This window comes from Scyliorhinus canicula, chromosome 13, assembly GCF_902713615.1.
Source record: "Scyliorhinus canicula chromosome 13, sScyCan1.1, whole genome shotgun sequence".
Lineage (NCBI taxonomy): Eukaryota > Metazoa > Chordata > Chondrichthyes > Carcharhiniformes > Scyliorhinidae > Scyliorhinus > Scyliorhinus canicula.
In genome coordinates this window covers 27,855,500-27,879,259 of record NC_052158.1, presented here as the reverse complement: position 1 = coordinate 27,879,259, position 23,760 = coordinate 27,855,500, and the positions used below count along the sequence as shown (strand labels likewise).

General features: G+C 47.4%; 5 non-coding genes across 5 annotated transcripts; all 5 read right to left on the bottom strand.

Annotated features, from left to right (window-relative positions):
• Positions 1 to 2,904: 2,904 nt before the first annotated feature.
• LOC119976865 lies at positions 2,905 to 3,067 on the bottom strand. The gene has a single exon (XR_005463032.1). It is a non-coding gene; the product is annotated as a U1 spliceosomal RNA (small nuclear RNA).
• Positions 3,068 to 4,891: 1,824 nt separating this feature from the next.
• On the bottom strand, positions 4,892 to 5,055 carry LOC119976830. Its single transcript, XR_005463010.1, has one exon. It is a non-coding gene; the product is annotated as a U1 spliceosomal RNA (small nuclear RNA).
• A 5,276-nt stretch (positions 5,056 to 10,331) lies between these two features.
• LOC119976834 lies at positions 10,332 to 10,495 on the bottom strand. Its single transcript, XR_005463013.1, has one exon. It is a non-coding gene; the product is annotated as a U1 spliceosomal RNA (small nuclear RNA).
• Positions 10,496 to 15,160: 4,665 nt separating this feature from the next.
• On the bottom strand, positions 15,161 to 15,325 carry LOC119976848. The gene has a single exon (XR_005463024.1). It is a non-coding gene; the product is annotated as a U1 spliceosomal RNA (small nuclear RNA).
• A 6,469-nt stretch (positions 15,326 to 21,794) lies between these two features.
• LOC119976851 lies at positions 21,795 to 21,959 on the bottom strand. The gene has a single exon (XR_005463026.1). It is a non-coding gene; the product is annotated as a U1 spliceosomal RNA (small nuclear RNA).
• Between the last annotated feature and the right edge of the window lie 1,801 nt (positions 21,960 to 23,760).

Below are 23,760 nucleotides of genomic sequence, written 5' to 3'. Positions count from 1 at the left end.
CCCGAAAGGCAGCAGTTCAAGTAGACAAGATTGTGAAGGAAGCATATGGAAGGCCCTCCTTCATTGGCAGAGATATAGAATTTTAAAATAAGGATATAATGTTAGAATTGTATAAAACACTGGGAAGGTCACAACTGGGATATTATTTGCAGTTCCTGGTCGCCACATTACAGGAAGGATGTTGTTGCTTTGGAGAAAGTGCAGAGGAGGTTTACGAGAATGTTGCCAGGGCAGGAAAGGTATGGCTACCAGGAGAGATTGGATAGGTTGGGGTTATTTTCCTTGGAAGAAAGAAGGCTGAGGGGTGACTTAATTGAGGTGTACGGAACTATGAAGGGGAGAGATTGGTTGGACAGGATAAAATATCTAGGACCAGATGATAAAGATTTAAGATGAGTGGCAGGATGTGTTGAGGGGACGTGAGGGAAAACGTTTTTACACAGAGGGTAGTGGGAGTCTGCAATTCGCTGCCATAGTTGATGCTGGACACACTCTTAAAGGTACCTAGATCTGCACATAGAGTGATCTAAGCTACAGGGCTATAGATTCGGTGCAGGAAGATGGGATTAGAAACGGCACCTTGGTGTCCTCAAGCTGGCATGGATAAGGGGCAGCAGGGTAGCATGGTGGTTAGCATAAATGCTTCACAGCTCCAGGGTCCCAGGTTCGATTCCCGGCTGGGTCACTGTCTGTGTGGAGTCTACACGTCCTCCCCCTGTGTGCGTGGGTTTCCTCTGGGTGCTCCGGTTTCCTCCCACAGTCCAAAGATGTGCGGGTTAGGTGGATTGGCGATGCTAAATTGCCCGTAGTGTCCTAATAAAAGTAAGGTTAAGGGGGGGTTGTTGGGTTACGGGTATAGGGTGGATACGTGGGTTTGAGTAGGGTGATCATGGCTCGGCACAACATTGAGGGCCGAAGGGCCTGTTCTGTGCTGTACTGTTAAAAAAAAAGTTGGCCGAATGGCCTTCTTCTGTAACTTTTCTATGATTCTACGATCCTAGGACTTGCTGCATTTGCAAGTGGACTGCTTCAGTGTCTGAGTATCCGTGAATGGCGCTGAACAGCCTGCAATCATTATTGAACATTCCCACAACTGATCGTATTGTGGGAGGAGGGTCATTGATGCAGCAGCAGAAGATGGTTGGGCCGAGGATACTACATTGAGGGCCTCATGCAGTCATGTTCCAGGACTGTGATGAGTGACCCCCAACAACCACAGCCATCTTCCTTTTCACTTGGTATGACTCTAACCAGTGAGAGTTTATCCCATGATTCCCATTGTCTCCAGTTTTTCTAGGGCTCGTTGGTACCATACACGACCAAATACTACCTCGATGTCAAGGGGAGTTACTCTCATCTTCTGGGGTTCAGCTGTTTTGTCCTTGTTTGAACGAAAGGTGTGATGAGGCCAGGATCTGAGTGATCCTGGAGGAAGGAACCCAAACTGAGCATCAGTAAATCAGGTAATTGCGAAGAAAGTGCCGCTTGATAGCACTGTTGATGACCCCTTCCATCACATTACTGATGGTTGAGAGTACACTGATGGGGTGATAATTAGCCGAGTTGGGGTTGTCTTGCCTGTTGCGCACAGGATATACTTGGGAAATTCCCGCATTGGCAGGTAGATGACAGTATTGTAATGTACTGGAACGGCTTGGCTAGCACAGCAGGTTCTAGAGCAGAGGTCTGGAGTACTATTGCAGGAATATTGACCTCTGAAGAAAACCGAGCTGATGACTTCTGGCTGAATACTATTTCCAATATTTCAGCTTTTTCTTTTGCACAGATGTGCTGGACTCCACCATCTTTGCCGCTGGGAATATTTCTGGAGTTTCCTCCTCCAGTAAGTTGTTTAATTGTCCACCACCATTGACGATTCTTAAGAACAAAGAAAAGTACAGCACAGGAACAGGCCCTTTGGCCCTCCGAGCCTGTGCCGACCATCTAAACTAAAGTCTTCTACACTTTCTGAGTCCTATCACTCTATTCCCATCCTATTCATATATTTGTCCAGATGTCCCTTAAACGTCACTATCGTCCCTGCTTCCACCACCTCCTCCAGCAGCGAGTTCCAGGCACCCACTACCCTCTGTGTAAAAAAATTGCCTCGTTGATCTCCTCTAAACCTTGCCCCTCGCACCTTAAACATATGCCCCCTAGTAATTGGCCCCTCTACTCTGACTATCCATTCTGTCTATGCCCCTCATAATTTTGTAGACCTTATCAGGTCGTCCCTCAACCTCCGTTGTTCCACTGAGAACAAGCCAAGTTTATTCAATAGCTATGAAATTAATTAATAGCTGACTGATGAGATGAATTTGTACTTTTGCAGCATGGTACCGGGATGTTGGAAGGTGTCCGGCGATTGGGCAAATTGTGGGAGGAAGGATGGTTTGTGGGATTTGCAGAGGTCAAAATAAAATGACAGGGAGAGAATTGGGTGGGGTGAGCGTACATTTTTACTGCGGATTGTTGGGGGGGGGGGAATGTAGTTGTGGATATTTGCATATTGTCATAAGACGGCTTCAATGAAGTTACTGTGAAAAGCCCCTACTCGCCACATTCGAGTGCCTGTTCGGGGAGGCCGGTACGGGAATTGAACACGCGCTGCTGGGCTTGTTCTGCATTACAAGCCAGGTGTTTAACCCACTGTGTTAAACGCCTGTTTAACCCACTGTACTAAACCAGGTGTGGGCTAATTTGCAGGCAGTTCAATAAAGCGTGCAGAGAAAGATTATTTGTTGATTGACAACGGGAGGGAGGACAATAATAGGTACGATATATTTGCTGGGATAAGATGACCCGAGTACATAGACTAGAAGTGCGATCATGGAGAACTCAGAGCATTAACAAACATCTAGCAGCATTCAGCTGTTGTGGAAATGTTCAACTTGTGATTTAAGAACCAGGACACAGCGTGAAAACAGTCCCTCGCTACTAAACATTTTGCAGTTGATTAACCCGCATTTGGGCATGGCAGGCTTCAGCACAACCAACGCTAATAAACTAGCCTCGGTCTGAACTTACCAGCTGTTTGATAATGGTTTCGCCACTGCCAGGTAAGTATGGCAGAAACAACACACACGCTGCTATCACACATCAGCTACTACCTTTTACAGTCAAGCTCATTCAGTTTTCATACGCAGAAACTCCCCTTGTCCACAATCTTTCCATTCCAAAGGTCGTTATTTCTCATGTATTACGCTCCATACTTGGATATCCCTCTAGCTAAAGAACAAAAGTTGCTTGCTTCGGAGAGTCTCTGTTTGTTAATTTGCATGCTACCTGAAAAGGCAATTGACCGCACTCTTGCTGTGTTGTCAGCACTTCCGACAATCGCCAGCTGGTGGGGCTGTTCGCTTAGCTGTCAAGCTGACTCACTCCACTGATTGGAGAAGGGGGAGTCACAATGCATCTGCGAAGACTGTCCTGATTTATAAAAAAATCCGGTCATGGGATGTGTGGACTTGGATAAACTTGGGCATGTTTCCACATGGCCAGGTAGATAGCAGTATTGTGCTGTACTGGACCGGCTTGGTTAGTGCTACAGCAAGTTCTAGAGCAGAGGCCTGCAGTGCTATTGCAGGAATATTGACCTCTGAAGACCGAGATTAATCATCCATTAGTCACCTCTGGATGAAGATTATTGTCAATACTTCAGTTTTATCTTTTGCACAGATGTGCTGGACTCCACCATCTTTGAGGCTGGGAATATTTCTGGAGACTCATCCTCCAGTGATCTGTTTAATTGTCCACAACCATTGAGGACTGGATGTGGCAGGACTGCAGAGCTTTTATGTGATCGGTTGGTTGTGGGGTCGCTCAGCTCAGTCCAACACTTGCTGCTTATGTTGTTTGACTTGTAACTACCTAATCGTTTGTTGTAGCTTCACCAGGTTGACACGTGATTTGTTTGTTTCCTTATGCTGGTAATTGTTAAATTAGGGAACAGCTGACTAATGATGCGAATTGGGATTTTTGCAGCGAGATTCCAGGAAGGAGTCTGGGGAGCGGCGCATTTGCGGGAGGGAAAATGGGTGGTGGAATTTTCAACCACTAAATAACATGTCAGGGAGAGGTTGCACAGTAAGAAGTCTTACAACACCAGGTTAAAGTCCAACAGGTTTGTTTCAAACATGCCCTTTCGGAGCACTGCCCCTTCCTTCACCTGAGGAAGGAACAGTGCTCGGAAAGCTCTTGTTTGAAACAAACCTGTTGGACTTTAACCTGGTGTAAGACTTCTGACAGGGAGAGGTTGGGTGAGGGTACATATTCATGGTGGATGGTTGGGGGCAAAATGCAGTTGTGGAAGGTGTGGGGTAATTTTCAGGCAGTTTAATAAAGCGCGCAGATAAAGAATATTTGTTGATGGAGAACGGAAGGGTGGACAATAATGGGTGCGATGTAGAACATAGAACAGTACAGCACAGAACAGGCCCTTCGCCCCTCAATGTTGTGCCGAGCCATGATCACCCTACTCAAACCCACGTATCCACCCTATACCCGTAACCCAACAACCTCCCCCTTAACCCTACTTTTATTAGGACACTACGGGCAATTTAGTATGACCAATCCACCTAACCCGCACATCTTTGGACTGTGGGAGGAAACCGGAGCACCCGGAGGAAACCCACGCACACAGGGGGAGGACGTGCAGACTCCACACAGACAGTGACCCAGCCGGGAATCGAACCTGGGACCCTGGAGCTGTGAAGCATTTATGCTAACCACCATGCTACCCTGCTGCCCCTCACACCATATATTTGGTGTGAGGGAAGACAACCTGAGCAGATAGACTTGAAGTACCATCGTGGATAATACATAGCAAGAAAAAACATTGTTCAGCATTCAGCTGTTGCGGCGAAGGCCGTTCTATTTTTGATTTGTAAATCAGGGGAGAGCGCGAACGCAGTCCCCCACTACCACAAATTCTGCAGTCGATGATCCCACATTTGGGGACATCGCAGGCGTCAGCAAACCCAAAGTGCAATGGGCAAGCCTCATCCTGGGTGAACCACCTTCTTGATCATGGTATCACCCCTGCTAGGTAAGTATGCCTGCGTGTTCTCACACCCTCCCATCCCACATCATCTACTACCCTTTACAGTCACACTCACTCAGTTTGCAAACTCAGAACCTCGCCTTGTTCACATTCTGCTTCCATTCCACAGGTCGTTATTTCTCATGTATTACATTCCATGCTTACATATCCCTCTAGCTACAGAACAAACGTTCTTTACTTCGGAGAGTCTCTGTTTTAATTTGCATGCTATCCTGAAAAGGCAATGAACCGTCCTCCTACAGGGTTGTCCGGAATTCGGATAATCGCCAGCTGGTGGGGCTGTTCCCTTAGCTCTCAAGCTGACTAACTCCACTGACAAGACAAGGGGGAGTCACGATGCATCTGCCAACACATTGCTGATTTCAAAACAATCCGTTCATGGGATGTGTGGGCTTGGCTGGCAAGGCCAGTATTTATTGCTCATCCCTAAATAGCAGTCGGAAAACCCTCTTGAGTCACGGTAGTCCATGTTTTGCAGTTGGTCCCACAGGGAATTCCAAGATATTGACCCAACGACAGTGAAGGATATATTTCCAAGTCAGGATGGTGGGTGACTTGGAGGAGAATTTCCAGGTGGTGGTGTTCCCATGTATCTGCTGTTATTGTGGTCGTGGGTTTAGAAGGTGCTGCCCAGCCAGATGTGGTGAGTCCCTGCAGTTCACCTTGTAGATGACACACACTGTTGCTGCTGTGCATCGGTGATGGATGGTGTGAATGTTTGTGGGATGGATGCCAATAGAAGAGGCTGCTTTCTTCTGGATGGAGTTGAACTTTTGACCGGTGCGGGATCTGCACTCATCCAGGCAAGCGGGGAGTGTTCCGTCATATTCCAGACTTGAAATGGGCAGGCATTAGGGAGTCAGGAAGTGAGTTAGCCGCCACAGCCTCTGACCTGCTCTAAGGCCCATAGAACCATAACATTCATACAGTGAAAGAAGCGGCCTTTTGGGCCATCGAGTCGTAGCGACCCTTTCAAACCTGGTCCACGCCTCCGACCTATCCCCCTAACCTACACTTCCTTGGACACTAAGGGACAATCCACCTTACCTGCATATGATTGGACTGTGAGAGGAAACTGGAGACCCAGGGAGAAAGTGCAAACTCTATACAGGCACTCCCCGAAAGCCAGCATTGAATCGGGATCCCTGATGCTATGAAGCAGCAGTGCCACTTTGTCCTGCTCTTGAAGTCACATCATTTATATGGCTAGTCTTGTGCAGTTACTTGTCAATGGATGTTGGCACCCCAAAATTTTGAGGGTGGGGAATTGAGTGATGGTAATGCAGTTGAATTTTGGGGGTCGATGGTTAGATTCTCTCTTATTGAAGATTGTCTTTGCTTTGCACTTGCGTGGCGCCAATGTTACTTGCCAGGTGTCAGCACAAGCCTGGCTATTTTCCAAGCAGCATAAGGCGGACTGAGGGAGAGAAATACACGCAGAATTCAATAAATTATTTTCCATCCAATTGATGCGTTACCCACCGGAGGAGATGCAATTCAACATAGTCATGGGGAACGAAGATGAGCAAGTGGATGAAGTGACATTTGGTGACCATACCTGGGATAGTGATCACAATTCAGTTAGATTCAGTATTGTCATGGAAAAGGCCAGAGATAAAGCAGGAGCACTAATTTTGTACTGGAGCAAGGCAAATTGAATAGAAATGAAAAAGGATGGCAGAGGTCCACTCTCGAGCATTGCTGGAGGATAAATCTGTGGAAGCCCAGTGGGAGGCACAGAACGGAGAGATCATAAATGTACAATGTAGACATGTCCCCGCAAAAATAAGACTGGTGCTGCCGCCTGGTTGTCCAGAGGAATACAGGAGAAGATCAAACAGAGAAATAAAGCAAATGATCGGCATAATGGTAAGATCAGAACTGCAGATGGTATTTTACAAGAATGTTGCCACGGCTCGAACAGTATGGCTACGAGGAGAGATTGGATAGGTTGAGGTCACTTCCTCGGAACAAAGAAGGCTGAGGGGTGACTTAATTGAGGGGTCCAGAATTATGAGGGGGCGTGATTGGGTGGACAGGATAAAACTGTTTCCTTTGGTGGAGGATTCTAGAACAAGGGGATAGAGATTCAAGATGAGTGGTAGAATGTCCAGAGGCGATGTGAGAAAAAACGTTTTTACAAAGGGCAGTGGAGCCTGCAATTAGCTGCCATAGTTGATGGTGTAAGCGGAAACCTACACTCTTCTAAATGTACCTGGATCTGCACATATAGTGCTATGAGCTACACGGCTATGGATTGGGTGCAGTACGAATGGCACCTAGGTGTCCTCATGCTGGCATGAATAAGTGGGCCGAATGGCCTCCTTGTGTGCTGTGATTCTACGATTCTAGGACTTGCTGCATTCGCAAGTGGACTGCTTCAGTGTCTGAGTATCCGTGAATGGCGCTGAACAGTTTGCAATCATTATTGAACATTCCCACAACTGACCTTATTTTGGAAGGAGGGTAATTGATGCAGCAGCAGAAGATGGTTGGGCCGAGGATACTACGCTGAGGGCCTCATGCAATCATGTTCCAGGACTGTGATGACCTCCAACCACAGCCATCTTCCTTTTCACTTGTTATAACTCTAACCAGTGAGAGTTTCCCCCATGATTCCCATTTACTCCAGTTTTGCTAGCGCTCATTGAAACCATACACGACCAAATACTATCTCAATGTCAAGGGGAGTCATTCTCACCTCGCTTCTGGAGTTCAGCTGCATTGTCCATGTTTGAACCAAAGGTTTAATCAGGTCAGGAGCTGAGTGACCCTGGAGGAATCCAAACTGTGCATCAGTAAATCAGGGAATTGCTAAGGAAGTGGCGCTTGATCGCACTGTTTGCCCCGTCCATCACATTACTGATGGTTCAGAGCACACTGATGGGGTGATAATTATCCGAGTTGGGGTTGTCTTGCCTTTAGCGCACAGGATATACTTGGGCAAATTTCCACATTGCCAGATAGATGACAGTATTGTAATGTACTGGAACGGCTTGGCTAGTGGCACAGCAGGTTCTAGAACAGAGGTCTGGAGTACTATTGCAGGAATATTGACCTCTGAAGAAAACCGAGCGGATGAAATCTGGCGGAATATTATTTCCAATATTTCAGCTTTTTCTTTTGCACAGATGTGCTGGATTCCACCATCTTTGCCACTGGGAATATTTCTGGAGCCTCCTCCTCCAGTGAGTTGTTTAATTGTCCACCATCATTGACGACTGTTAAATTAGTTAATAGCTGACTGGTGATATACATTTTTGCAGCCTGGTACGGGGTGCAGGAAGGACTCCAGGGAGTGGGGAAATTGTGGGAGGAAAGATGGTTCGTGGGATTTACAGAGGTCAAAATAAAATGTCAGGGAGAGGATTGGGTGGGGTGAGGGTACATTTTTACTGCGGATTGCTGGGGAGGAAATGTAGTTGTGGAAGGTGTGGGGTAATTTGCAGGAAGTTCAATGAAGTGTGCAGAGAAATATTATTTGTTGTTTGACAACGGAAGGGGGGACAATAATAGGTACGATATATTTGCTGGGAGGAAAATGACTCGAGTACATAGACTAGAAGTGCAATCATGGACAATTCAGAGCATTAACAAACATTTAGCAGCAATCAGCTATAGCGGCAGAATATATTCGACTTTTGATTTCAGAACCAGAGTAGAGCGCAAAGACAGCCGCTCACTACGAAACATTTTGCAGCTGATAACCCGCATTTGAGGCATGGCAGGCTTCAGCACAACCAACGTTAATAAGCCACCTGCTTGACGATGGTATCACCACTGCCACATTAGCATATTGGAAAATGCTTACATGCTGCTATCACAGATCAGCTACTACCTTTTACAGTCACACTACCTGAGTTTTCCTACTCAGAAACTCGCCTTGTTCACATTCTGCTTCCATTCCACAGGTCGTTATTTCTCAAGTATTACGCTCCATACTTGGATATCCCTCTAGCTAAAGAACAAAAGTTGCTTGCTTCAGAGAGTCTCTGTTTTTAATTTGCAGGCTACCTTCAAAGGCAATGGACCGCACTCTTGCTGTGTTGTCCGCACTTCCGACCATCGCCAGCTGGTGGGGCTGTTCGCTTAGCTGTCAGGCTGACTCACTCCACTGATAAGACAAGGGGGCGTCACAATGCATCTGCGAAGAAACTCCTGATTTATAAAAAATCGGGTGATGGGATGTGTGGACTTGGATAAACTTGAGCATATTTCCACATTGCCAGGTAGATAGCAGTATTGTGCTGTACTGGACCGGCTTGGTTAGTGCTACAGCAAGTTCTAGAGCAGAGGCCTGCAGGGCTATTGCAGGAATATTGACCTCTGAAGACCAAGATTAATCATCCATTAGTCACTTCTGGCTGAAAATTATTTTCAGAATGATGAATAATACTTCAGTGTTATCGTTTGCTCAGATGTGCTGGACTCGACAATCTTTGAGGCTGGGAATATTTCTGGAGGCGCCTCCGCCAGTTTAGCACAGTGGGCTAAATCGCTGGCTTTGAAAGCAGACCAAGGCAGGCCAGCAGCGTGGGTTCAATTCCCGTACCAGCCTCCCCGAACAGGCGCCGAAATGTGGCGACAAGGGGCTTTTCACAGTAACTTCTTTGAAGCCTAGTTGTGACAATAAGCGATAGCGGCTGGTTTAGCTCACTGGGCTAAATCGCTGGCTTTTAAAGCAGACCAAGGCAGGCCAGCAGCACGGTTAGATTCCCTTACCAGCCTCCCCGGACAGGTGCGGGAGTGTGGCGACTTGGGGCTTTTCACAGTGACTTCATTGAAGCCTACTCGTGACAATAAGCGATATTCATTTTCATTTCATTTCAGTGAGCTGTTTAATTGTCCACCACCATTGAGGACTTGATGTGGCAGGACTGCAGAGCTTTGATGTGATCGGTTGGTCGTGGGATCGCTCAGCTCAGTCTAACACTTACAGCTTATGTTGTTTGACTTGTAACTAACTAATCGTTTGTTGTAGCTTCACCAGGTTGGCACGTGATTTGTTTGTTTGCCTTACGCTGGCAATTGTTAAATTAGGTAACAGCTGACTAATTATTTGAATTGGGATTTTTGCAGCGAGATTCCAGGAAGGAGTCTGGGGAGCAGCACATTTGCTGGAGGAAAAATGGGTGGTGGAATATTCAACCACTAAACAGAATGTCAGGGAGAGGTTGGGTGAGGGTACATATACATGGCAGATGGCTCAGGTCAAGATGTAGTTGTGGAAGGTGTGAGGTTAGCATTCTTCTACTTTTGGATTTTTAGTCAGGGGAGAGCGCGAACGCAGTCCCCCACTACCACAAATTCTGCAGTCGATGATCCCACATTTGGGGACATCGCAGGCGCCAGCAAACCCAAAGTGCAATGGGCAAGCCTCATCCTGGGTGAACCACCTTCTTGATCATGGTATCACCCCTGCTAGGTAAGTATGCCTGTGTTGTCTCACACCCTCCCATCCCACATCATCTACTACCTTTTACAGTCACACTCACTCAGTTTGCAAACTCAGAACCTCGCCTTGTTTACATTCTGCTTCCATTCCACAGGTCGTTATTTCTCATGTATTACATTCCATACTTACATATCCCTCTAGCTACAGAACAAACGTTCTTTACTTCGGAGAGTCTCTGTTTTAATTTGCATGCTATCCTTAAAAGGCAATGAACCATCCTCCTGCAGGGTTGTCCGGAATTCGGATAATCGCCAGCTGGTGGGGCTGTTCCCTTAGCTCTCACGCTGACTCACTCCACTGACAAGACAAGGGGGAGTCACGATGCATCTGCCAACACATTGCTGCTTTCAAAACAATCCGTTCATGGGATGTGTGGGCTTGGCTGGCAAGGCCAGCATTTATTGCTCAAACCTAAATAGCTGTCGGACAGCCTTCCTGAATCACGGTAGTCCATGTTTTGCAGTTGCTCCCACAGGGAATTCCAAGATATTGACCCAGCGACAGTGAAGGATATATTTCCAAATCAGGATGGTGGGTAACTTGGAGGAGAATTTCCAGGTGGTGGTGTTCCCATGTATCTGCTGCCATTGTGGTCGTGGGTTTAGAAGGTGCTGCTTAAGCAGATGTGGTGAATTCCTGCAGTGCACCTTGTAGATGACACATACTGTTGCTGCTGTGCATCGGTGATGGATGGTGTGAATGTTTGTGGAAAGGATGCCAATAGAAGAGGCTGCTTTCTTCTGGAGGGAGTTGAGCTTTTGACCGGTGCTGGATCTGCACTCATCCAGGCAAGCGGGGAGTGTTCCATCATATTCCAGACTTGTGGTGGATAGGCAATAGGGAGTCAGGAAGTGAGTTAGTTGCCGCATGCTTTCTAGCCTCTGAACTGCTCTTAGGCCCATAGAACCATAACATTCGTACAGCGAAAGAAGAGGCCATTTGGGCAATTGAACAGTAGCGACCCTTGGAAAAAGCACCATGTCCACTCCTCCGACCTATCCCCCCTAACCTACAGTTGCTTGGACACTAAGGGTCAATCCACCTAACCTGCATATTATTGGACTGTGAGAGGAAACAGGAGACACAGGGAGAAAGTGCAAACTCTATACAGGCACTCCCCGAAAGCCAGAATTAAAATGGGATCCCGGGTGCTATGAGGCAGCAGTGCCACCGTGCCCTGCTCTTGTCGCCACATTATTTATATGGCTAGTCTTGTGCAGTTACTTGCCAATGGATGCTGGAACCCCAAAATGTTGAGGGTGGGGGATTCAGTGATGGTAATGCAGTTGAATGTTGGGGGTCGATGGTTAGATTCTCTCTTATTGAAGATTGTCTTTGCCTTGCACTTGCGTGGCGCCAATGTTACTTGCCAGTTGTCAGCACAAGTCTGGCTATATTCCAATCAGTATAAGGGGGACTGAGGGAGAGAAATTTATGCAGTCCAATAGAGTCCAATAAATTATTTTCCACCGAATTGATGAGTAAACCACCGGAGGAGATGCAATTCTTGACATCGTCATGGAGAACGAAGATGAGCAAATGGGTGAAGTGACATTTGGTGACCATACCGGGGATAGTGATCATAATTCAGTTAGATTCAGTATTGTCATGGAAAAGGTCAGAGGTAAAGCAGGAGCACTAATTTTGTACTGGAGCAGGCAAATTGAGTAGAAATGAAAAGGGATGGCAGAGGTCCACTCTCGAGCAATGCTGGAGGATAAATCTGTGGAAGCCCAGTGGGAAGCACAGAACGGAGAGATCATAAATGTACAATGTAGACATGTCCCCGCAAAAATAAAGACTGTTGCTGCCGCCTGGTTGTCTAGAGGAATACAGGAGAAGATCAAACAGAAAAATAAACAATTTAATCGGCATTATGGTAAGATCAGTACTGCAGATGGTCTTTTACAAGAATGTTGCTGGAATGTTACAAGGGCTCGAACAGTATGGCTACGAGGAGAGATTGGATAGGTTGAGGTCATTTCCTCGGAACAAAGAAGGCTGAGGGGTGACTTAATTGAGGGGTCCAGAATTATGAGGGGGCGTGATTGGTTGGACAGGATAAAACTGTTTCCTTTGGTGGAGAATTCCAAAATCAGGGGATAGAGATTCAAGATGAGTGGCAGAATGTCCAGAGGCGATGTGAGGAAAAACGCTTTTACACAGAGGGTAGTGGAGCCTGCAATTCGCTGCCATATTTGATGGTGGAAGGAGAAACCTACACTCTTTGAAATGTACCTAGATCTGCGCATATAGTGCTCTAAGCTACACGGATATGGATTGGGTGCAGTACGAATGGTACCTAGGTGTCCTCATGCTGGCATGAATAAGTGGGCAGAATAGCCTCCTTCTGTGATTCTATGGTTCTAGGACTTGCTGCATTTGCAAGTGGACTGCTTCAGTGTCTGGGTATCCGTGAATGGCGCTGAACAGCGTGCAATCATTATTGAACATTCCCACAACTGATCTAATTGTGGAAGGAGGGTCATTGATGCAGCAGCAGAAGATGGTTGGGCCGAGGATACCACACTGAGGGCCTCATGCAGTCATGTTCCAGGACTGTGATGAGTGACCCCCAACAACCACAGCCATCTTCCTTTTCACTTGTTATAACGCGAACCAGTGAGAGTTTCCCCCATGATTCCCATTGACTCCAGTTTAGCTCGTGCCCCTTTGAACCATACACGACCAAATACTATTTCATTTTCAAGGGGAGTCATTCTCACCTCGCTTCTGGAGTTTAGCTGTTTTGTTCATGTTTGAACCCAAGGTGTAATCAGGTCAGGAGCTGAGTGACCCTGGAGGAATGAAACTGAGCATCAGCAAATCAGGGAATTGCTGAGGAAGTGGCGCTTGATCGCACTATTTGCCCCATCCATCACATTACTGATGGGGTGAGAATACACTGATGGGGTGATAATTAGCCGAGGTGCCTTTTGCGCGCAGGATATACTTGGGCCAGTTCCCACATTGGCAGGTAGATGACATTATTATAATGGACTGGAACGGCTTGGCTAGTGGCACAGCAGGTTCTAGAGCAGAGGTCTGGAGTACTATTGCAGGAATATTGACCTCTGAAGAAAACTGAGCGGATCACTTCTGGCTGAATACTATTTCCAATATTCCAGCTATTTCTTTTGCACAGATGTGCTGGACTCCACCATCTTTGCCGCTGGGAATATTTCTGGAGCCTCCTCCTCCAGTGAGGTGTTTAATTGTACACGCTGCTGTCACAGATCAGCTACTACCTTGTACAGTCACACTCACTCGGTTTTCATACTCAGAAACTCGCCTTGTTCACATTCTGCTTCCATTCCACAAATCGTTATTTCTCATGTATTACGCTCCATACTTGGATATCCCTCTTGCTAAAGAACAAAAGTTGCTTGCTTCGGAGAGTCTCTATTTTTAAATTTGCATGCTACCTTAAAAGGCAATGGACCGCACTCTTGCTGTGTTGTCCGCACTTCCGACAATCGCCAGCTGGTGGGGCTGTTCGCTTAGCTGTCAAGCTGATTCACTCCACTGATTGGAGAAGGGGGCGTCACAATGCATCTGCGAAGGCTGTCCTGATTTATAAAAAATCGGGTCATGGGATGTGTGGACTTGGATAAACTTGGGCATGTTTCCACATTGTCAGGTAGATAGCAGTATTGTGCTGTACTGGACCGGCTTGGTTAGCTACAGCAAGTTCTAGAGCAGGGGCCTGCAGTGCTATTGCAGGAATATTGACCTCGGAAAAAGACAGAGATGAATCATCCATTAGTCACTTCTGGCTGAAGATTATTGTCAATACTTCAGTTTAATCTTTTGCACAGATGTGCTGGACTCCACCATCTTCGAGGCTGGGAATATTTCTGGAGACTCCTCCGCCAGTGAGCTGTTTAATTGTCCACCACCATTGAGGACTGGATGTGACAGGACGGCAGAGCTTTGATGTGATCGGGTGGTTGTTGGATCGCTCAGCTCAGTCTAACACTTGCTGCTTGTGTTAGAACATAGAACATAGAACAGTACAGCACAGAACAGGCCCTTCGGCCCTCAATGTTGTGCCAAGCCATGATCACCCTACTCAAACCCACGTATCCACCCTATACCCATAACCCAACAACCCTTACTTTTTGTAGGACACTACGGGCAATTTAGCATGACCAATCCACCTAACCTGCACATCTTTGGACTGTGGGAGGAAACCGGAGCACCCGGAGGAAACCCACGCACACAGGGGGAGGACGTGCAGACTCCACACAGACAGTGACCCAGCCGGGAATCGAACCTGGGACCCTGGAGCTGTGAAGCATTTATGCTAACCACCATGCTACCCTGCTGCCCATTGTTGTTTGACTTGCAACCAGCTAATCCTTTCGTGTAGCTTCACCAGGTTGACACGTGATTTGTTTGTTCGCCTCATGCTGGTAATTGTTAAATTAGGTAACAGCTGACTAATGATTCGAATTGGGATTTTTGCAGCGAGATTCCAGGAAGGAGTCTCGGGAGCGGCGCATTTGCGGGAGGGAAAATGGGTGGTGGAACTTTCAACCACTAATTAGCATGTCAGGGAAAGGTTGGGTGAAGGTACATAGTCATGGCGGATGATTGGGGGGCATGATATAGTTGCGGAAGGTTTGGGGGGTAGCGTTTAATCGGGGAGAGCGCGAATGCAATCCCCGGCAACCACGAATTCTGCGATCGATGATCCCACGTTCGGGATCACCGCAGGCGCCAGCAAACCCAAAGGGCAATTGACAAGCCTCGTCCTGGAGTGAACCACCTTCTCGATCAGGGTTTCACGCCTGCCGGTTAAGAATGCCTGAGCATGCTCAACCCTCCCCTCCCACATCAGCTACTACCTTTCACAGTCACACTACCTCAGTTTTCAAACTCAGAACCTCGCCCTGTTCACATTCTGCTTCCATTCCACAGGTAGTTATTTCTCAGGTATTGCATCCCATACTTGAACATCCCTCTAGCTACAGAACAAACGTTGTTTACTTCGGAGAGTCTCTGTTTTAATTTGCATGCTACCCTGAAAAGGCAACGAACCGTCCTCCGACAGGGTTGTCCGGAATTCGGATAATCGCCAGCTGGTGGGGCTGTTCCCTTAGCTCTCACGCTGACTCACTCCACTGACAAGACAAGGGGGAGTCACGATGCATCTGCCAACACATTGCTGATTTCAAAACAATCCGTTCATGGGATGTGTGGGAGTGGCTGGCAAGGCCAGTATTTATTGCTCATCCCTAAATAGCTGTCGGACAGCCCTCTTGAATCACGGTAGTCCATGTGTTGCAGTTGCTCCCACAGGGAATCCAAGATATTGACCCAGCGACAGTGAAGGATATATTTCCAAGTCAGGATGGTGGGTGACTTGGAGGGGAATTTCCAGGTGGCGGTGTTCCCATGTATCTGCTGCCATTGTGGTCGTGGGTTTAGAATGTGCTGCCCAAGCAGATGTGGTGAATTCCTGCAGTGCACCTTGTAGATGACACACACTGTTGCTGCTGTGCATCGGTGATGGAGGGTGTGAATGTTTGTGGAAAGGATGCCAATAGAAGAGGCTGCTTTCTTCTGGATGGAGTTGAGCTTTTAACCGGTGCTGGATCAGCACTCATCCAGGCAAGCGGGGAGTGTTCCGTCATATTCCAGACTTGAAATGGACAGGCATTAGGGAGTCAGGAAGTGAGTTAGTCGCCGCAGGCTTTCTAGCCTCTGACCTGCTCTTAGGCCCATAGAACCATAACATTTGTACAGCGAAAGAAGAGGCCATTTGGGCAATTGAACCGTAGCGACCCCTGGTCGCACCACGTCCACTCCTCCGACCTATCCCCCCTAACCTACACTTGTTTGGACACTAAGAGACAATCCACCTTACCTGCATATCATTGGACTGTGAGAGGAAACAGGAGACAGTGGGAGGAAGTGCAAACTGTATACAGGCAGTCACCGAAAGCCAGAATTGAAACAGGATCCCGGGTGCTATGAGGCAGCAGTGCCACCGTGCCCTGCTCTTGAAACCACATTATTTATATGGCTAGTCTTGTGCAGTTACTTGTCAGTGGATGTTGGAACCCCAAAATGTTGAGGGTGGGGGATTCAGTGATGGTAATGCAGTTGAATGTTTGGGGGGGTCGATGGTTAGATTCTCTCTTATTGAAGATTGTCATTGCCTTGCACTTGCGTGGAGGAAGACAACTTGAATAGAAACGAAACGGGATGGCAGACGTTCACTCACGAGCATTGCTGGAGGATAAATCTGTTGAAGCCCAGTGGGAAGCACTGAACGGAGGGATCATAAATGTACAATGTAGACATGTCCCCGCCAAAAATAAAACTGGTGCTGCCGCCTGGTTGTCTCGAGGAATACTGGAGAAGACCAAACAGAAAAATAAAGCATACCATCGGCATAATGGTAAGATCAGCACTGCAGATAGCCTTTTACAAGAATGTTGTTGGAATGTTACAAGGGCTCGAACAGTATGGCTACGAGGAGAGATTGGATAGGTTGAGGTCATTTCCTTGGAACAAAGAAGGCTGAGGGTGACTTAATTGAGGGGTACAGAATTATGAGGGGGCGAGATTGGTTGAGCAGGATAAAACTGTTTCCTTTGGTGGAGAATTCTCGAACCCGGGGATAGAGATTCAAGATGAGTGGTAGAATGTGTAGATGGGATGTGAGAAAAAACGTTTTACACAGAGAGTAGTGAAGCCTGTATTTCGCTGCCATAGTTGATGGTGGAAGCAGAACCCTACACTCTTTTAAATGCACCTGGATCTGCAGATATAGTGCTCTAAGCAACAGGGCTAGGGATTGGGTGCAGTAAGAATGGCACCCGGGTGTCTTCATGTTGGCATGAATAAGTGGGCCCAATGGCCTGCTTCTGTGCTGTGATTCTACGATCCTAGGACTTGCTGCATTTGCAAATGGGCGGCTTCTGTGTCTGAGTATCCGTGAATGGCGCTGAACAGCCTGCAATCATTATTGAACATTCCCACAACTGACCTTATTGTGGAAGGAGGATCATTGATGCAGCAGCAGAAGATGGTTGGGCCGAGAATACAACGCTGAGGGCCTCATGCAGTCATGTTCCGGGACTGTGATGAGTGACCCCCAACATCCACAGCCATCTTCCTTTTCACTTGGTATAACTCTAACCAGTGAGAGTTTTCCAAATGATTCCATTTGACTCCAGTTTAGCTAGGGCCCCTTGAAACCATACACGACCAAATACCATCTCGATGTCAAGGGGAGTCATTCTCACCTCGCTTCTGGAGTTCAGCTGCTTTGTCCATGTTTCAACCAAAGGTGTAATCAGGTCAGGAGCTGAGTGGCCCTGGAGGAATCTAAACTGTGCATCAGTAAATCAGGGAATTGCTAAGGAAGTGCCGCTTGATCGCACTGTTTGTCCCGTCCATAACATTACTGAAGGTTGAGTCGCCTGATAGGATAATAATTAGCCGAGTTGGGGTTGTCCTGCCTTTTATGCACAGGTTATAATTGGGCAAATGTCCACATTGCCAGATAGATGACAGTATTGTAATGGACTGGAACGGCTTGGCTAGTGGCACAGCAGGTTCTAGAGCAGAGGTCTGGAGTACCATTGCAGGAATATTGACCTCTGAAGAAGACCGAGATGGATCATCCATTAGCCAATTCTGGCTGCAGGTTATTGTCAATACTTATCGTACCCACTATTTTCCTCCCTTCCATTGTCAATGCACGCTTTGTGGTCGGTTGGTTCAGGGGTCGCTCAGCTCAGTCCAACACTTGCTGCTTATGTTGTTTGACTTGCAACTAACGAGTCCTTTGTTGTAGCTTCACCAGGTTGAAACGTAATTTGTCCGGTCGCCAGGTGTTGCTGTTAATTTAGTTAATAGCTGACTGATGATGTGAATTTGCCTTTTTACAGCGTGGTACCGGGGTGCTGGAAGGAGTCCGGCAATTGGCAAATTGCGGGAGGAAAGATGGTTCGTAGGATCTGCAGAGGTCAAAATAAAATGTCAGGGAGAAAATTGGTTGGGGTGAGGGTACAGTTTTACTGCGGATTGTTGGGGGAAGATGTCGTGTGGATGGTGTGGGGTAATTTGCAGGCAGTTCAACGAAGCATGCAGAGAAAGAATATTTGTCCATTGACAATGGAAGGAAGGACGATAATGGGTAGGATACATTTGGTGGGAGGAACGGCGACCTCAGTATATTGAGTAGAAGTACTATCATGGACATTGCAGTGCAAGAAGAAACATTGCGTAGCACGGAGCTGCCGAGAAAAAGGACATTGCAGTTTTCATTTAGAAATCACGAGGGGCACGCACCCTACTACCCCAAATTTTGGAATTGAGTATCCCACAAACGGTGACATCGCAGGCATCAGTACAACCTCGACGCTAGCCTTAGCAAACCCGTTCCAGATCATTGTTTCACCCCTGCCAGACAGAAATGTCACGTAATGCTTACAGGCTGCAATCCCACATCAGGTACTACCTTTTACAGTCACACTCGCTCAGTTTTCAAACTCAGAACTTCGCCTTGTTCACGATCTATTTCCAGTCTGCAGGTCGGTATTTCTCATAAATTACACGACATACTTAAATATACCTCCAGCTAAAGAACAAAAGTTATTTACTTCAGAGAGTTTCTGATCTAATCTGCATATTACCCGTAAAAGGCAATAACCCGCCCTCCTGCAGTGTTGCCCGCAATCCGGATAATGGCCAGCTGGGGTGGGGCTGTTTCCTTTGCTCTCAAGCTGACTCACTCCACTGACAACGCAAGGCGGCGTCACGATGCAATTGCCAAGACTTTGCTGATTTTTAAAAAATCCGTTCATGGGATGTGTGGGCTGGGCTGGCCAGGCCAGCATTTATTGCTCATCCCTAAATAGCTCGTCCAGCAGCCCTCTTGGCCATGCAGTCCATGTGGTGCAGTTGCTCCCACAGTGCTGTTAGGGAGGGTATTGTCCTTCCAGTGGTCGTGGTCGTGGTCATGGTTTTAGGAAGTGCTGACTAAGCAGATGTGGTGAGTTCCAGAAGTGCACCTTGCAGATGACACAGACTGCTACTGCGCGTCTGTGGAGGAGGGAGATTGTTTTCTGTTATTATTTGACGAGATGTTGGCATCGCTGGCTAGGCTAGCATTTATTGCCCACCCCTAGTTGCCCTTCAGAAGGTGGTGGTGAGTTGCCTTCTTGAACCGCTGCAGTCCGTGAGGTGTAGGTATACCCACTGTACTGTTAGGGAAGGAGTTCCAGGATTTTGTCCCGGGGACAACGAAGCAATGACGATATATTTCCGTCAGGCTGGTGAGTGACTTGGAGTGGAACCTCCAAGTGTTGGGGTTCCCAGGTATCTGATGCGTTTGTCCTTCAATTGGTAGTGGTCTTGGGTTTGGAAGGTGATGCCGAACGAACCATGGTGAGTTACTGCAGTGCATCTTGTAGATGTTATGTAAGGCTGCCACTGTTCCTCGATGGTGGAGGGTTTCAATGTTTGTGGAAGGAGGTGCAATCAAGCGGGCTGCTTTGTCCAGGATGGTGTCGGGATTTGTGAGTGTTGTAGGAGCTACACAGAAGTATCCCTAGCCTTTGACCTGCCCAGATAGACACCGAATTCATGTGGCCAGTCAAGGTCAGTTTATGATCAATGGTAACCCCCAAGATGTTGATTGTTGGCGATTCAGCGGATATAATGACGTTTAATGTCATGGGGCGATTGTTAGATCCTCTCTTGTAGTAGATGGTCATTGCCTGACACTTGTGTGGGGCGAATGTAACTTCCCACTTGTCAGCCCAAGTCTCGATATTGTCCAGGTTTTGCTGCATTTGGACACAGATTGCTTCAATATCTGAGCAGTGGCCATTGTGCAGTCATCCGCAAACATCCCCACTTCTGACCATATGATGGAAGGCAGCCTATTGATGAAGCAGCTAAAGATGGTTGAGCCTGGGACACTTCCCTGAGAAACTCCTGCAGTGATGTCCTGGACATGCGATGATTGACCTCCAACCATCACAACCATCTTCCTTTCCTCCAGCTGTGACTCCAACCAGTGGAGTATTTTCCTCCTCATTCCAATTGACTAAAGTTTAGCTCGGGCTCCTTGTTGCCATACTGGGTCCAATACTGCATTGATGTCAAGAGCAGTTACTCTACCTCACCTCTGGCATTCAGCGCTTTTGTCCATGTTTAAAATAAGGCTGTAATGAGATCAAGCGCTGACTTACCCAGGCGGAACCAAACTGTGCATCTGTGAGCAGGTTATTGCCGAGTAAGTGCCGCTTGACAGCACTGCTGATGACTCCTCCTGTCACGTTGCTGATGATGGAGGGTAGATTGATGGGCCAGTTATTGGCTGGGTTGGAGTTTTCCTGTTTCTTGTCTCCAGAATATACTTGGCAAATTTCCACATTGCCAAGTAGATGACAGTATTGTACTGTACTGGAACAGCTTGGCTAGTGGCAGAGCACGTTCTAGAGAAGAGGCCTGTAACACTAATGGGGCAATATTGACCTCTGAAGAAGACCGAGAATCATCATCCATTAGTTACTTCTGGCTGAAGCTTATTGCCAGTACTTCAGCATTATCTTTCGCACAGATAGACTCCACCATCTTTGAGGCTGAGAATATTTCTGGAGCCTCCCCCCCCCCCCCCGGTCAGATGTTTAATTGTCCACCACCATTGAGGACTGGATGTGGCAGGAGTGCAGAACTTTGAAGTGATTGGTTGGTTGTGGGATCGCTGAGCTCAGATGGACATTTGCTGCTTATGTTGTTTGACTTGCAACCAACTAATCTTTTGTTGCAGCTTCACGAGGTTGATAGGTGATTTGTCGGTTGGCTGGTGTAGCTAACTGTTAAATTAATTCATAGCTGACTGATGATGTGAATTTCTATTTTTACAGCGTGGTACCGGGGTGCTGGAAGGAGTCCGGCGAGTGGGCAAATTGTGGGAGGAAAGATGGTTCGTAGGATCTGCAGAGGTCAAAATAAAATGTCTGGGAGAGAATTGGGTGGGGTCAGGGTACATTTTTACTGCGGATTGTTGCGGGAGAAATATAATTGTGGAATGTGTGGGGTAAGTTGCAGCAGTTCAATGAAGCGTGCAGAGAAAGAGCCATTGAGAAATAAAGGAAGGACGATCATGGGTAGGATAAATTTGGTGGGAGGAAAGACGACCTCAGTACATTGAGTAGAAGTACTATCGTGGACACAGCAGTGGAAGAAGAAACATCGTGCAGCATAGAACTGCCGAGTGAAAGGACATTACATTTTTAATATCGAAATCAGGGGAGAACGCGAACGCAGTCCCTCACTACCACAAATTTTGGAATCGAGTGTCCTGCAACTGGGGACATCGCAGGCATCAACGCACCAGAAGTACAACAGGGTAACCTTGCCCTGGACCAACGACGTCCCCGGTCATGGTTTGACCCGCTACCAGATAAGTATGCCTGAAAGTGCTAACAAGATGTCTGCCCACAACAGCTACAACCTTTTACAGTCACTCTCACTCAGTTTTTCAAACTCAGAATTTCGCCTTGTTCACAATCTATTTCCAGTCTACAGGTCGAACTTTCTCATAAATTACACTACATACTTAAAAATATTTCTAGCTAAAGAACAAAAGTTGTTTGCTTCAGAGAGCCTCTGTTCTAATCTGCATATTACCCTCAAAAGGCAAGACCCTCTCTCCCACAGTGTTGTCCGCAATTCGGATAATGGCCAGCTGGTGGAGCTGTTCCCTTAGTTCTCAAGTTGACTCACTCCACTGACAAGAAAAGGCGGCGTCACGATGCACTGGCCAAGACTTTGCTGAGTTTTTATATCTCCGTTCATGGGATGTGTGGGCTTGGCTGGCGAGGCCAGCACTTGTTGCTCATTTCTAAATAGCCCGTCGAGCAGCCCTCTTGCACCTTTCAGTCCATGTGGTGCAGTTACTCCCACAGAGCTGTGAGGGAGGGAATTGTCCTTCCAGTGGTCGTGGTCGTGGCCGTGGGTTTAGGAAATGCTGCCCATGCAGATGTGATGAGTTCCAAATGCTGCACCTTGCAGATGACGCACACTGCTGCTCCTGAGCAATTGTAGAGGAGGGAGGACTTTTATTATTATTTGACGGGATGTGGGCATTGTGGGTTGGGCCAGCATTTATTGCCCACCGCTAGTTGCCCTTCAGAAGGTGGTGGTGAGTTGCCTTCTTGAACCGCTGCAGTCCTTGAACTTTAGGTATACCCACTGTGCTGTTAGGGAGGGAGTTCCAGGATTTTGTCCCAGCGACAGGGAAGGAATGACGATATATTTCCAAGTCAGGCTGATGAGTGACTTGGAGGGGAACCTCCAGGTGGTGGGGCTCCCAGGCATCTGATGCTCTTTTCCGTCTAGATGGTCGTGGTCGTGGGTTTGGAAGGTGCTGTCGAAGGAACCTTGGTGAGTTACTGCAGTGCATCTTGTAGATGGTACACACGGCTGCTACTGTGCATCGGAGGTGGAGGGTTTGAATGTTTGTGGAAGGAGGTGCAATCAAGCTGGCTTCTTCATCCTTGATGGTGTTGGGATTCGTGAGTGTTGTTGGAGCTGCACAGTAGTATCCCTGGCCTTTGACCTGCCCAGAATTAATGTGCCTAGTCAAGTTCAGTTTATGATCAATGGTAACCCCCAAGATGTTGATTGTTGGCGATTCAGCTAATATAATGACATTGAATGTCATGGGGCGATGATTAGATCCTCTCTTGTAGTAGATGGTCATTGTCTGACACTTGTGTGGGCGAATATAACTTGCCACTTGTCAGCCCAAGTCTCTATATTGTCCACATCTTGCTGTAGTTGGACACAGATTGCTTTATTATCTGAGCAGTGGCCATTGTGTAGTGATCCGCAAACATCCCCACTTCTGACCTTATGATGGACGGAAGCTCATTTATGAAGCAGCTACAGATGGTTAGGCGTGGTGCACTGCCCTGAGGAACTCTTGCCATGATGTCCTGGAGATGAGATGATTGACCTCCAACCACCTCAACAATCTTCCTTGTTGCCAGGCGTGGCTCCAACCAGTGGAGCGATTACCCCCTGATTCAAATTGACTACAGTTAAACTTACAACACCAGGTTAAAGTCCAACAGGTTTGTTTCAAACACGAGCTTTCGGAGCGCAGCTCCTTCCTCAGGTGAATGGCGAGGTATGTTCCAGAAACATTTATATAGACAAAGTCAGAGATGCTGGACAATGCTTAGAATGCGAGCATTTGCAGGTAATC